Source organism: Melospiza georgiana, chromosome 5 (assembly GCF_028018845.1).
Source record: "Melospiza georgiana isolate bMelGeo1 chromosome 5, bMelGeo1.pri, whole genome shotgun sequence".
NCBI lineage: Eukaryota > Metazoa > Chordata > Aves > Passeriformes > Passerellidae > Melospiza > Melospiza georgiana.
The window spans coordinates 50,641,850-50,658,220 of record NC_080434.1 but is presented as its reverse complement, the minus strand read 5'-3'; positions in this window follow the sequence as shown (position 1 = coordinate 50,658,220).

Below are 16,371 nucleotides of genomic sequence, written 5' to 3'. Positions count from 1 at the left end.
AGCAGTGACTAATGTGCTTTTGCCCACAGCAATGTGGAACGTCACAGGAAGATTTTGCTGTAGAATCAGCCGTGTTTACCTTGTTGAAAAACAACTGCATTTTCCTAGAATCTTTTTAGAAAAATAGAGGTCTTTATTTCTTGCAATTTTTTTCTGATAACTTTCTTCTTATATTTCTCCTGGAATGTTAATTGGTATTTTTATATCCTTCTGTCATTAGCAAAGAGGCAATTTTAAGGTTTTTCTCCTCTGACTAAAATAATATTTCACTTGACTGGATGATACTGTCCAGTGAAGTGAAGTGTAATTACATGTGGTTTGGTAATGAAAACTTAAAAGCACCTTTCCAAAAAAATGACAGCTGACTTTTCTGCCTGTGGTGGCAGCCCATCCACCACAATATTCTGCAACACCAGGGCCATTGTATCCCACCTGGTGGCAATGCACAGTGGTGAGTCAAAATCATCACAGGCACTCCATGCACTCCATTTTATACAGAAAAGGATTGTGCTTGTAGTTCATTGCAAGGTGTGCCTTGTTAAATCATCTTTTACGGCGATGGACTTCGGATAAACTTTTAGAAAAACCAAACTCCAAGGAGCTCAGGTGGTGGCACTGCCTTTGCAGTGATTCTTTTCATTATGGGAGATGAAGGGGAAGGAGCAAACTTTTCATTTGCACAAGCTGCAAGCCACCCATGCAGTTGGGTTTATATCCAGAAAGAAGCCTGCATGATTATGTACAGGGACATCCACAGTCATTGCTTTTCTTCAAGTTGATGTAGGTGATACAATATCTTCAGAGCTGTTTTTTCACATGGGGATGTGTGTTAGTAGTTAAATAACTGAACAAGATGTTCATTCAAATAAACAGTTTGTGATGAAATATAATCACTTGATACTTGGTTTTGTCGATATCTCTATCTTGAATGCTTAAAATCTGCTTACAGCGTGAATACAATTAAACAGGTAGATGTTTCTTGTTACTGCATCAAGGCTCTTCAAGCATGTGGCTGTTTGCACACGCTGAAAATAACAATAACTGACAATAACACTTGTGTGTTGTTACCCTAGGAGCTGAGGACTTACATTGTACTTGGTAAACTTTGATGAAAAAAGCGATCAATTCTAATTCCCACCAGATATAGGCAAGGTAAGATGAAAAGATGAATAAATCATTGGATGCAGAAGAGGCATGCATCCTAACTTCAGGACCTGTGTATCTGTCTTGGGAAAACTACTTCCACGAGGATCAAACTCTCAAAAGGTAAATGATGGAGTTGTGGCACTTCTTCCCTCTAGTTCTCAGCCTAGGACATAAGCAGCTTCTCAGCCTTGTTCTGCACACCAGTTAAATCCAGCTGTGCCCCCATGGCACATCCCAGCTTGCCAGGAGGCTCTTTTGGCTGTACCAGCTCAGCACAGCTGCCCACCCAGCTTAGCCCCGCTGGGCTCAGGGCTTGCTGCTCTCTCTGCACCTTTGCTGTGCATCTGCTACAGACAGCTTCAAGTTTTTCCCTCAGATGCTGGGGATTTCAATTTTTTTAAGCAAGAAATTCTTCTTCAGTTGATCAACACAGCATTTCCCAGCTGCTTCCTGCACATGTGCAGTCAGAACGAAGGGCTGTAAAATAACCAATGTTGCTGCTTGATGGATTTTGGAGAGACTCCTGCAAACAGGGCAGCCCTGCCTGCTGGGGAGTGCTCTAGCAGAAATGGGTGCTATGAAGGTGGTTGGAGCAGCCCAGCTGTGGCAAAGATGCTGCACTGAGACTTTTTATTAAAAACCTTGTGGCTAGCAAGGCATATGTAAGAAGACCTGTCTCTCTACAGGCTGCCACAGCACTTTTCTTCAAGGAATAAATACCATTTTTATTTATTTACAGTTTTAACACAATATGCGTCTCTTTTGACAGTACTGAGCTGAAGCTTAAATACAAATATCAATTACTTACTTATTATTGCAGTAATATAAAATAACTTGGACTAGATTTTGAACAATTTTGAGTGCCACAATGCATGAGTACAAAATGTCAGAGGCTTGAAAACAGCTGGATTTTCAAGGATACCTGATGCACACTTGCAGATACATAGAGATATCATTATCAGGCCCCAAGTCAGGTACAGAGCCACTATTCTTATGTGAAAGCATGGGTACCTAACCTTGGTTTTCAAGGGTTTTGAAGCTTATCATCACCAGAAAACAGCAAAACCCTTTTCAGTTGTTAGTTGAATCAGATTTTAAAACACTGTGAGACAGAAAAACACTATTTACCTATATTTATAAAAGGATACCTGGGTCACAGATCCATTCAATTTGTGCAGAGAAAGTATGTCTTCACTAGTGAATTTGATTTAGCCTACAACCTGACAACAAATGTGCTTGAAACACCAAGGAAAACCAAACCAAACCGTTTTCCATGCATTTACCTGCTACTGTGACTGCAGCATAGTGACTGTGGAGTTCAGATTGACCAGACTATCTGAGTCCTGCAGCAAAAATCACCGGAGTGAGAAGCCCATCAGTGTGGAGCCGGTCTGTCTGGGCACACGGCGGGGTTTGCCGTGCCCACAGCAGAGCCCAGCAGCAGCGGCGGGGCCGGACCGGGCGGCATTGCCGGGCATCGCTGCTGCTGCTGCTGGGGCTGGGGCTGGCAGAGCTGAGGGCGGCAGACTGAGCCCTTTGGGGAAACGCCCTCTTGAGAGAAAAGATGGCAAAAATGTTCCTTTTCTGGAAGAAAGCTGATTTAAAAGCTGTAAGCAGACTGTTTTTGTGAGTGATGCCTGCCACAGTTGGGCAGGAACTGTGGTTTGTTCTCTGGCCTTCTTTACAAGATTGATTTCTCAGCTGAATTATGCTACCTTGGCTTCATATGCCTCATCTATGGGGAAGGAGAGATGGAAACAACCACACTGCTGTTCTCACAGCCTTCTGCCTGGAGAATAACAGATATTTGTATCTTAATAAAACAATTGTAAAAATAAAATCTAAAGATTTATATGCTGGAGGAGAGATGAAGAAAAGGTTTTTCCCTAAGTTTTGGTGCCAGATTATCTTCTCCAGTTAATTATAAAATTATTTAAAGGAATACTCCACATGGTGCTCATTTTCTGGAGGTGGTTGCTATGTAAGATACCTGCCAGGAGGCTGGGATGTGACAGGACATGCTCCACACAAGCCCATGCATGTGGCTGGGATGTGACAGGACATGCTCCACACAAGCCCATGCATGTGGCTGGGATGTGACAGGACATGCTCCACACAAGTCCATGCATGTGGCTGGGATGTGACAGGACATGCTCCACACAAGTCCATGCATGTGGCTGGGATGTGACAGGACATGCTCCACACAAGTCCATGCATGTGGCTGGGATGTGACAGGACATGCTCCACACAAGTCCATGCGTGTGGCTGGGATGTGACAGGACATGCTCCACACAAACCCATGCGTGTGGCTGGGATGTGACAGGACATGCTCCATCCAAGTCCATGCATGTGGCTGGGATGTGACAGGACATGCTCCACACAAGCCCATGCATGTGGCAGACTGACCCTGCCAAGGGCAGGCAGCAGCCTGGGGACCTCCTCTGAGAGCAGATGTTTGTGGCCATCCATTGGTTTTGTTGCTTGTTCTGCAGGGATTTGTGATATGATGTGCCACTCCACGTACTCCTCACATGTCAAAAACCTGATTTCCCAGGAAAATGATGGCCCACACAAGGCTGGGGCTGGCTGGAAGCTAAGCAAGTGTTCCTGCTGGCTCAGCAGTCACCTGCAGCTGTATGCACGATAAGCACCTGGAAAGTAACCTGAGCTTCCTGCTGGAAGGGAGTAGCCAAAGCTAGGTTGGGCTGGAAGGTGAACATGGAATCCAAAATATTTGTGCCTTAACTGTTAGGTCAGCTCATCCAAATATACAGCTCATCAAAACAAATATTGTAAAAATAAACTGCACAGATGCTACCTGCACTGGAAGTTTAATATATGTTTCAAAACAAAAAAATCCACCTTTTCCTTTGGACCTAGCCAGTCATTGCATGGCAGTATTTTCTGGACTGAGTTTATTGATGGATGAGAACATTAAATAGTTAAAAGGATTCTTTCATCTCGGTGAATCCTTCACTAGGACAAAATAAACAAACAAGGAAAAACTGCCCAGATCCTGCTCCTACTTTAAGTCATAGCAAATGTTGTGAGGGTGACTGCTGCCACACAGCTAAAGGACTAAGGCACTTTGTAAATCAAATTTCAAGTAAAGAGATTGGTTTGTGAAGCCTCCTCGGCGTGGAGTCACAAGCTGTCAGAGTGTATTAGCATTATGTTACTGGAGTAAAAAGCAAAACAAATTAAGATGTTTAACAGCTGAAATCTGAAACAAAATTGTGTTTAATGCTGAAAATCTTGTTAACATATTTTCAGGCTTCCCTTTCCCCAGATATTAAATCTCAGTGTGTTTGCAAGCATCTTTTTATCACACATAGAAGCCTACTGTGAGGGAATGAGAACTGTACATGACATATGGTAAGGACGGTGTTTCACCCTGCATGCAAAAGCCTCCTCAGCATTGCTGCAGCATCCAGTGGCACATGGGGAGGTTTTAAGGACCAGGAGAGACACACAGCTGGAATTCCCTGTGTGTGCAGGGTGACAGAAAGCATTGCATCAACAGCAGCAGGCCCAAACTGAACATTGCACATGTTGTAGCATTTAATGTGAGGGGTAATTTGAACTCCCAAACTGGTTTTTCTTTCATATTGGCTCCCACAATGAAAGAACCATTAAGGGTTTTAGTGATCTTCCAAGACTCTGCTTCTAGCAGAAAATTGGCTCCTTCTCCTTGGACACAAGACCAATTTTTAATTGAATTTCAAGAGATGATGGATGTTGTACTTTATTCCAAGTCTATATGCTAAATTAACAAGGCTGTCTGCTTAGTTTCCTCTTTTGAAACCACACTGAGATGAGTTTCTGCTAATTCTCTTACACAAGGCATTAGACATGTGAACGGAGTCCTTATTCAAGAATTGAAATAATGGGCTTTTTTGCCAAGCTTATTACTTTGGGTAATAATTTGAGCTGTGAGGCAGCAACAATAATTTGCTTTCTGAAAAAGGATTACCAGTTGAATTATTTCAAGTAGAATGAAACTAAACATATATTTTCATCAAAATATTAAAAAATTAATATAAACTTTTAAAAGTGTATCGTAGAGCAGGGACCATTCCATTAGGTGGGCTCATTTCATGTTTGTTTTCCCTCATGCTCCCCCTGGTCACTTTTAAAGATAACAGAAAGTCCTTCAGGAGTACTTTGGATTACAGAGTATGTTTAGCCCGCATTAGGTTTATTTATCCAGTTATTAGCATGTTAACAGATGCTGTTGATCAGTCAAATATTTGATTTGGCGAAACACAGAAAAAAAATTGTTAAGAACTGAATGTTTTTCTCAACTCTGGCCACTGCAGTAAAATTTACATAATACTGTACATGAAGATGTTTCACAGAGATAAGCCATTGGGAAGGCAATTTAGAATGAAATTTTGGACAGAACCCAGAAAATTTGAAGGCAAAACTCTGAACAACTGGACAAAACCAAGAACCAGCTCTATTGAGTCTATGTATAGTGTTCTACCAGTAGAAGCTGAGTTGTTTCCTGAAAATGGTGGGGTGGCCAGAGAGGAGGCCACCTGCTTTGAGGGCTGTGGTTGGGATTGCTTAAACAGCAATGCACCTGCAGCTGGGAACACCTCTGCATGGGTGCCTGTTCTTTCTAAATTGGAATGGTTAAAAGCAATTGTGCCTGTAATTCTAAAGGGGCCCAGGATGGCAATGAATATTCCTAATGGTTTCCTTCTGGCAGCACAGACCCAGCAAGTCTTCTCACTTCACATGAGCTTCTGAGATGGACTGAACAAACTGGCCACATGGAATGGGGCTCTCACTTCATGCATCACAAAATCTTTTTCTCTACTGGAAAAAAGAAACCAATGCAAAAAGCCATCTGTCAGTGTCTTCCTCAAGAGGAGGTGAAATACAGAGATGACATATATCAACTACATAAAGCAACAGGATGAAAGAGTGTGGTTGAAACAGTTGAGTAATTTAAGCATGGAATAAATAGAATAATATAACACATTTTCCATAATTGAATATTGGCCTTCCCACAAGTGACACAAGGTGGAAAAACATGTTCAAGTCTTTATTCAGCTGTGATTATGCTTCCAAACAGTATCTTGTTAAATAAAATAGTAATAAAATACCAAGTTTTTTTTACAGCTTTATATTTCAAAAATCTTTCAGTCCTACTTATGTCAGACACCAGTCTCATCCTAGTCCTCCCTTGCTTAGAGGTTGCCAGAGGTTCCCTTTTTGTTAATGTTTTCTGCAGCAACAGAATGACTCAGAATGAGTTTTAATTATGGCTCTAGCCTTAATGATCCTGCAGAGCTCATCATTGGATCCTGGAAGAAGCTAATGGCTTATCTGTTCTGTATTATTGTTCAAATCTTCTTCTCCATCAGTTTTCCATCAATGATATGTCATTTGTTTGAATTGTACGCTAGTGAGTCAACTACTCAAAATTTAAAAATACACTCTGGCAGCTAAATAGAAGAATACATTTTGAAGTTATTTTCTTGGAGCATGAAATTGGTGTGAGCTTTGAAATACTGTATCCTCATAGAGCTGCACTGATGAGTTGTATCTGATATGCTTTTATAACTAACGTTAGTCTCACTCAATGACACAAGTGAGTAAGCAATTTGTGCCTCCTGACACAGTAACAGAAAACTTATTTCTCAACAGCTTTGCCACTGATAGTTAGCAATAATTTTAATATCTTTGCTCAACAGCCAGCAGCATGGTTAATACCCAGTTTGTTAAAGTCACAAATCCCTTTCAATGATCCACAAATAAAAGTCTTTCTGCTAAAAGTGAATTTTTCTTCCACAGCTCCTTGAAGCATGAGGTGGTGGTTTTGTCAGCAGCACAGAGCTGGCAGCGATAGCAGCACCTGGGCATTTGACACCTGTCATTGCAACCCCCTAAACTGCGAGGCAGATTGGCTCCTGGGGGAAAGGGGGATCCAGGCGCTCATGGAAAAGAGAACAGAATGGCTTCCATGAAGAAAAACTGTTTGGGGACAATTCATAGCCTCAATGAGCAAACAAGTGACATGTAAAAGCAGGTTTGATGCACTGCTGGACAACCCCCTGGAGCCCTGCTGCCGTTTGTGGGTGAATGGAGACTGTTCTTGCTGCAACAGAGGAAATAGTTACTATGGAAGAGAATAAATTGCATTTCTAGTGCACCTCTCCCTTGCAAGAAAAATCCAACACACCTCTAAAGACACATGTCTCACCTTCTACCTCTGTGCAGAAAATCTGGGACACATGAATCCCTCCTGGATGGGACAGGACACTCCCAGCTGAAATCTGAGTTCTCCTCTGCCTGAAACTGCGGTGCCGAAGGACCCTCTTCAGAAAACACATCCCTGGTGGCTAATTTATCACTGGGAATTTATCACAGAACCTAAACTGATCTGGGAAATGCAAAAGAGACACACAGAGGAGTTTCTGAGCCTGCACTTGCAGGCCATGGAGAGGTTTTGGCACAGCTGAGTTTCAGTGGGATCAGAGTCCCCTAGAGACACACAGCAGCACATCTCCCCCTTACCTTCTCTTCTGCCTGAGGACTCAGAAAGGAGAGTCTTCAAAGGTCTCCCACCTGTTCTGCCCACAACAGGTATAATTTTGCTGGGGGATTTGGGGGAATTAATGTTATATCTATCTCTCTTCCCTGCTACCCCAATTAAATGCCTATAAGAGAGCTTTTCTTCTCCTATTTCGTTTCAGCTTCAGGATAAAACTAAGTGATTCCCAATGTGTGGTTTTATTATTAAAAATATGCTGAATAGCTTCCATTGAAACCTGTATTTGCTGAAACTTCTCAACAGCTGTAGGTCCAGAAAAATATCAGGCATTCAGGTATGTACCAAGGCTCTTCATGCTGTGCTAGGACGACTTTCATTTCAAAGCACTATTGTGTCTTTGGTTCTGCTGACCCTTAATCCTCATATAGTGTCAATACTGGTGTGTGTTGCCATTTTGGGGTACTTGCCCTCCAGATCTTAACAGATTTTTCTTCTTTAAAACTATTGATTAAGATGATTTACCCACTGCAGCTATTTTTGTTCCTTCATGGGAGTGCTCCTCTCACCTTTCTGTATATCTACCTGCTCAAGAAGATTCTTCAGCTGTACCAGCAGCTTTCACACAGACAAGCCTGAGAGTGAAAGAGCAGCAACCTCAGCACTGGCAGGGAATTAAGCCTATAATCTAATGGGGTTTCTTTTTCCATTTCTAAATAATGGGATTCTATTAGACCAAAGTGTAGTCGCCCATAATGATAATTTATTGTATAGCATATCTGAATTTTGCCTTTTATAAATCATAGAGAATTACACCACACAGTTATACAATTGAATCTTCTATTGTATCATTAATATTTTTCATTGGTTAGAGAAACCCCTTTTTATTCAGAATTCACATATGACCGGGTTTAGAATTTACAGAGGGTTTAATATGCCTATTTTTTATGTGTTTCAATATTTTCATTTTTATTTCTTTTAAATATTTTGTAAGAATTCTTTAAAAACATTTTATACTTATGAAGTTTTGTACATATCATTCTGGACAATCTTAAAGACAAATGTAGCCATAAGTTTGTGTATATATATCCTAAAATTTCAACAACAACAAAATGTCATGATCTTTGAAAAGAAATAATTGAGGTTAATTGATTCCCACATTGACATTTAAATGTATTAGTGGTATACACCAGTGAAAGTATTGATCAGTGAAAGTAATCAGCAATAATAGGAAAAATTAATCACTTTGGAAGATTTATTTGACTTCAGCTGTGGAATGTACTGTGGCCAGGACTGAAGTTGACCCTGTGAATATAACAGGGACTATTACCAAACAAAACAACAAAGACATGTAAATGAGGGAAAGCTGGGAGGGCACATTGCAACTTGCTATTAGAATATTGAAATAAGGAGTGGAGTACAGCCTAAGACTTGGATCTACTGTTCATAAGTCCATTTCTAGATTTGAACAGCAACAGCTGATTGAGAAGAACACTCAAGAAATTTGTTGGTAAAAAATTTTTGTCAAAGGTCTCACCGTCAATAAGTGGAGATTGGCTTTCACCCTGAAATGGGTGGGTTTATGTCAGAAATCTTTCAGAATATTTTATTAACTGAAGCTGTACCACCCAGATATTCTTACTTAAGAGCTCATGTTTTTTCAGAATTCAGTTAAAATCCTCACATCAACCCAATCTTGTGGCAATGAGTCTCAGCTTGACTATCTAGTGACTGGGTGTGTCCCCTTTTTCTGGTTCTAAGCTAAGTCAGGAATCAATTAATCACACTGTTATGTGTTATCCTACTTCTTTTCTCCTAACCAGTTTAGGAAGGAAATCAAGTGATGCAGTTATTGAGAGGTGAGATTACATCAGTAAAAACCTGAAGGGACTGGTCTGATTTCTCCAGTGTTTTAGTATTCATACTTAGTATTATATAGTACAGCACTGAGTAATACAAATTATTAATTCAAATAACTTCTCCACTTTTCTGTGGAGATGATATGTGCCCTTGATCCTTCTTACCCCTTTCCTGTGAGTGGCACCAGGTTTGATAATCAGTGACTCAGGCCAGAAATACTTCAGGAGTGCTACACCCCCAGTGGGAATTGATTGTGATGGGAGTGAAGGGCTTAGATGTCCATCTAGAGCATCCTCCTTTCCTGTAGCAGGACAAAACCACCCACACCATGTTTATCTAACTTTTTGTCTCCATAGAGATAGTCCCAGTGATAATTAGATTTGGATGTTCAAAGCATCCCTGTTCTAAGATAGGCTGTCACATAATGCTTTACAAGCGCAGGCAGTAGCAGCAGATAGAGTTTTAACTACCTCTTCTTCCAGATGTAAGGAGATTTTGGTATTAAAAATTGAGACGCAGTCTTTAAATAAGGTGTACAACTTTGCCATTAAAGTGAGTTCCTCAGATATTGGCATGCTAGTTGTAGCAGCATTTTTTTGCAATATTATCTATGGAGATTCCTGAACTGCTTCTTTTCAGAGTTCACACCTTTTGGTAACCTTTTTAAAGATAATAGAGCACAAATATTTTGGTAGCTCTTTCTAGAAACAGTTTGATATTGTGAAATAAAGACAGAAGTAAGAGCTTCTGAATTCTCCTGACAACACTGATTTGAGATTATTTCAAACTGTAATGTCAGACTCTTTAAATTGAAAAAAAAAAAGTCAGAATAACCTGCAGCTTGTGACAGCCTATGGAATGTATCTCTGTAACTGTACATTGCATTGAACTCCACTAACACAGTTGTGATAAACCTCATTGAAAATGAAAATTTCCACCTTGTAGCAACTCTGCTGCTGCTCCCCATCTGCAAAGCTGAGACAAACACACAAGGACGCACAGAAGCTGAATTCTTTCTTGCTTTTCTGGAATAGAGTCCTGCAAGCCCCAGGAAGCCACAGTGGCAGAAAGCTGCACAGAGCCTGACAGAAGGAAAGCAGGCCAGGGCTGAGCCCAACCCAGCCTGTCCATGGTTACTCACAGAGAAGCAGGAGGAGGGAGTGGATTATTCCTGGCTCCTGTTGGAAATGAGCCCAGAATGTCAGTAACTGCTGGGTGCCACAGCTGGCTGCAGGTAGCTCAGCTTCAGCTCCCTTGTCACCAGGGGAAAAGGCAATGAGCTGGGACAGGGCAGCCAGCTGGGGCTGGGCTGGGATGGGATGGGATGGGATGGGATGGGATGGGATGGGATGGGATGGGATGGGATGGGATGGGATGGGATGGGGTGGGATGGGATGGGATGGGATGGGATGGGATGGGATGGGATGGGATGGGATGGGATGGGATGGGATGGGATGGGATGGGATGGGATGGGATGGGATGGGATGGGATGGGATGGGATGGGATGGGATGGGATGGGATGGGGTGGGATGGAGTGGGATGGGGTGGGATGGGATGGGATGGGATGGGATGGGGTGGGATGGGATGGGGTGGGATGGGGTGGGATGGGGTGGGATGGGATGGGGCTCCCGCTCCCTGCCATGGCTGAGGTGAATGAGCCCCCATCCTCTGCCCTCCAAACCATACATGGGGTTTTACCTGCCCTGAAAGCACAGGTGTTTGTGGCTGTGTCCTTGGACAGGAGCTGCTGCAGGCACTCTCTCAGAGGTCTCAAGAAGTGAATTAACTTTCAAAGGCATTGAGCCTCCAAGCTCCATCTGGGTGCTCTGGGTGATGCATGCCTCTGAAAGGAGCAACCTAAACTTTCCTGAATGCCATGTCCATGCCAATGACCAGTTCTCTTAGCCACAGGTTTCACAGCCTCCACTTCTTTTCTGTAATGAATAACCACAGAAATTCCTAAAATGTGTGCTTTCTTCCCTGGATAGGCTTTCCTCTTAGGAGAAATTAATATATTGATTCTATTTCTATAGACATCTTTCTGTGAAACAATACTCAGGTGAATGTTTCTGAAAACCCCATCCATGTGTTAAGCCTGATGATAGAGGCCTTGGTGCTGACATCAGATTTCAGACTGCTGGAAAGCAGAGTTTTGCTCACTTGTACTTCCCAAGTCCACTCGAACTTTTATCTAATACTGTTGATAAACTCCAAAAGCAATTTAAACACTCTTTGAAGCAGCAAGAGATACCACTGGAATTCCCTTACTACCTCTTTTTCAGAAAGAAATGGGAATAAGAAGGCATACTAGTCATACTAGTATGAAATAATACTGATTTTAATTTATATATGTTTATATTAATAATAATACTTCTTTTTAATTGCAAATATTTTTATTTCCTGTTGATACGATAGTCATGACAAGGATCAGCCCAAAAGAGCATTTCCTCTCTCTGAAGGAAATTTTCATCCTAAAATATGAAAGCATGAGCTTTATTTTCATGACTAAAATTTCTTGAGCTGTTTCTGGATGAATTTCCCACAAATCAAGAAAATGGTTTTCCTCTCAAATCATTCCTTGGCCTACATGATGAGCTGTTGTGTGAAGCACAAGGGACAAAGGTGTTTTTCTAAGATGGAAATATTCAGATTTAAAATCTTTAATTTTCAGATTATAGTAGCATCCTAGTTGAAGCCACCAGTTTATTTCATAGCAGTTGTAAAAGAACAAATAAAATTGGTGGCAGAAATAGAAAGGTTCACCTCCCATTGATATATAGGCTTCACAGAGCTGATCTGCTTTACTGATAATGAAGGTAATCTGTACATTAATGTTTTTTGACTCTTAATATTCGTGCCAAATGTGCATTGAGAGGTACTGACAGGTACTAGTTTCATAGGTGTCTAAGAATTAACAGTGATTTTTGTGTCCCATTCCCCCTCTGTACAGTGGCGATGCTTTCCATGTAAAGAAACCCCAGATTTTGACTTGAGAAAGAGCCCATGCCTCAGACCACAGCAGTAAGCTGACAGCCTTGGCTGGGGTCAGCCTCATTCAGAGGATTCCTGCCAGGGACACTCAATGGTGTCAAAAAAAGGTGGGAGGAAACGAGTGTTTAAAAATATATTCTGATGGACCACTGGCACTTATCATGATATCTGCTTTTCCCATTGGTCGGTAACACTTTGATAACTCTATTGAATAAGTGCAAATATATAAAGATTAAACAATTTAGACACATTTGCTTATCATTGAAAGGGATTGTTTGTACTAATTGTAATTTTCCTGTTTGCTGGCCTCGTATTCCTTAGTAGCAAAATTAATATTTGCATCATTATGTATCCATCAAAGAGATTCAAACAGCAATCAGGAATTAATTTTTCTGCTCAAATTGGAAAGAAGTGAAAGTGTGTGCAAGAGCCAAATTCAACATTAGACTTGAATTCTAGCTCTTGGTATTTAAAAGAGCAAACAATGAAATACTCAAATTGTTCCAAACATATAATGTGAATTTACCTCCAAACTCTTCAAAATGCAATATGATCATGTTGAATTTGAGTTGGATTGTATAATGAATTATCATTTATTTGAACAATGTGAGGGGGTAAACCCAAGAAAAATAAAAGCCCCTATATTCACTTCTTTACTGGAGCATCTTTTGGCTTCTCAGGTCCTTTTGTCCAGACTTCCTTGCTTTGTGAGCCTCAGAGAACATCTCAGTGTTAAGGACCATCTTTCCCGTTCAGCCCTGACTGGTACCACTGGCAAGCAGCCTTTTGGCATCCTCTTCCTGCCTGGGCTCCTGCTGGGTGCCCCTTGGCCTTCCTCTAGCAGCAATCCTTAGGTTATTGATTTAACTGATACTCCTTTTTCAAGCTCCTGCCTTTTCAGACAGGCAGGAGAAGTAAACTTTGTATATTTTCAAACCATCCATTTCTACCTGACTGAACAGTCATGAAGGTTGATGAATTAACCATTCCAATTGATCTGCCATGGGCCCACTGGCCCTTACAGATGGGAGTGCAATATGCCTCAGGCCTCCCGTGGCTCCCCTTGCTCTGGGGGAGACCAGAATATGGAAAGCAGTGGCTTGGGAAAAGACTTATGTGTCAGTGACAGAACAGAAGTCTCCAAAAAGGACTAATGATAAGTTTAAATACCTAAGTGGAAAATGGTGGTCTGAAATACAGAGGTGATTTTAGCTCTGTATGAACCATTATTGAGAGAGACACTGCACTGTTTGGTACTATCCTAGCATCCCTTCTGCAAGGCATCTTCAGAAACAGGAGAGAGTGGTTCTGTATCTGGAAAATCTGTAGATGTTTGAGCCTTAGGGATTGTGAGAGACATAAAGAACACAGTCTGTTTAACTTACCAGGAAGAAGAGAGACCAAAATGCAAACCACTTTACAGTGTGAGAAAAGAGAGGTCTAGCAGGTAGGCAGCTAGGTCCACTCTAGAAGCTAAAGCCTCTGTATTGGAAATAAAGCCCAAGTTTTAGCAGGCAAAATAGTGACCTTGCCCAAAAAATAGTAGTGTGTTGTTATCCCTTGTTGATTTCAATGCACAACTGCATGCCATAAAATCTAACCTCACCATCTTCACACAGCAAGGCCTGTCCAGGAGAGATATCTGTAAATCACCCTTGGCTGGTTGGTTGCTTTACTGGTAATACAGGTCTGACCTTCTCTAAAAGCTCAGGGGTCAATTCAGCCTTGGTAAAGCAGATTGAGCACTGCAGCTTCTCCAGCCAGAAAACCTTTCCATGTAGACCACTATTAGCAGAACTGCTTGGCTCTCCACAGCTGGGTAATTCCTAGAGGCAGTCCATTTACTTTTAACAAAGATATTCTTAGATCATGGAATCACCTCTGGAAGAAAAAGTAAAATGGCAAAATCTGCCCACAATAAAACAAAGCACATATTTAAAAATGCATTCTAGTTGTTTTCCTCCATAAAACGCACTGCATAATTTATTGTAGCATTTTAAACCTAATGTTTCAAGTACTTTATTAGCTAAACAGCCCTGGCTCCATTTGCCACATTTTTAATCGTGCTCTCCCCAGCTCCCCAGCCATGCAGATGTTGCACACTGCAGATGACAAGGCCCTTGCAAAGTTTGCTTCTCTGCCAAACCGACATTTTTTTTTCCTTTTTTTTTTTTTTTTTTTTTTTCCACAGACTGTGCCAGAGTCAGACGGAGTTCATCGCCCCGACGCCCTTGCAGCGACCCCGGGGGTGCCTGGCTCCAAGCGCTGCCCTGGCAGGGGGCACCGAGATGGCGAGCCCGCCTGCTCTCGGGGAGGGACCTGTCCTTGCCTGGGCGATTCCGTTCCGACAGAGCTGGAGCTGCCCGCTCCCCTTGGCAGCGCCGGGCGCCTTCAGCCACCCCGTGGGCCCCGGCACATCGGCCCCGGCTGCGGGAGAACGGCCGGGCGGGACCGCGGGCGGCAGGGCCGGGCCGGGTGCTGCTGGTCCCGCTGCTGCTCCCGCTGCTGGTCCCGCTGCCCGGTGCCGCTGCTGGTCCCGCTGCTGCTCCCGCTGCTGGTCCCGCTGCTGGTCCCGCTGCCCGGTGCCGCTGCTGGTCCCGCTGCCCGGTGCCGCTGCTGGTCCCGCTGCTGGTCCCGCTGCCCGGTCCCGCTGCTGGTCCCGCTGCCCGGTGCCGCTGCCCGGTCCCGCTGCCGGTTGCTGAACGCAGCCCGGGGCCGCTGTGCGAGGCCGCCGGGCGGAGCTGCCGGCCCGGGGGGAGCCGAGCCCGCGGCCGCCCCGCTCCCTGCCCTCGCTGTGGGCAGAGGATGCAGCAGCAGGAGTGCTGCTCTAAGGGCTGGCGAAGGCTCTCTGCAGCCTGTGGGTTTTGCCCTGTTTGTTCTCCTTTTAATGGATATCCCGTAATATTGTCCATCTCCCATCTCCAGGTTCCGAGGTAGTGACAAAAGGTCAAATCTGACACATCTTCTCCCCCCAGTCAGCCCGTTTGCAAATAATTAATAAGGGCACAATTAGACAGTAATGATGGAACGGGCAGTTATAGTCTTCCTGATGGTAACGGAGATGGATGCTACTGAGCAAATCTTTTCTTGATGACACAGTTCAGGTTCTGCGACATAAGCCTTGGATCTCTCTCAGAAATAACCCCGAGACCTCCCCCCCAAATAAAGCCCTAACAAGAAGTCATAAGAGCACCGTAACTATGTTTGCTTTTGGCTTTTATTATCAACAATCAATTAATGGTACACTCTTGGAAAACTATATGCACATGTAGAAATATTTCCCCTTTTAAATAGAAGCATTCATTTTAACCACATATAAATAAATCTGGAAACCCTGAACATAATTTATGACCATTATGCTCACGAACATATTCCAACAGGTAGGGAAAAGAAAAAAAATGAGACGACATGCAACCAATAATAAAAATATATATAATTGCCTGAACCTGGTCTCTCTAAACGCAAAGGGAATCGAACCCGTGAGAACCTTATTTCTCCATAAAGACACGCCATAGAGACTACGAGAAGGGAAAACATTATTTATACGGTCAACTAGACAAGTCTGTACTGATATTAACACTATACAGTTGAGTCACAGAACACAGTTGTAGAAAGACACGGAAAAGAGAAAGCATACCTGGCGACATTCAACTAAGAGCTATAGTTTGTGCCTTGTAAAATAAAATTAGAAAACCCTAACGGAGATGCCTAAAAACTGCGTAGACCGTGTAATAATAATAATTAATAATAATTAATTAATAATAAATACAGGCCGCCCTCCGTGAGGAGCGCGGGCCCTGCAGGGACCGGATCCGCGGTACAGGAAGCGGCAGCGGCCGCCGGGTCAGAGCTGAACCCGGCGGGGCGCCGGC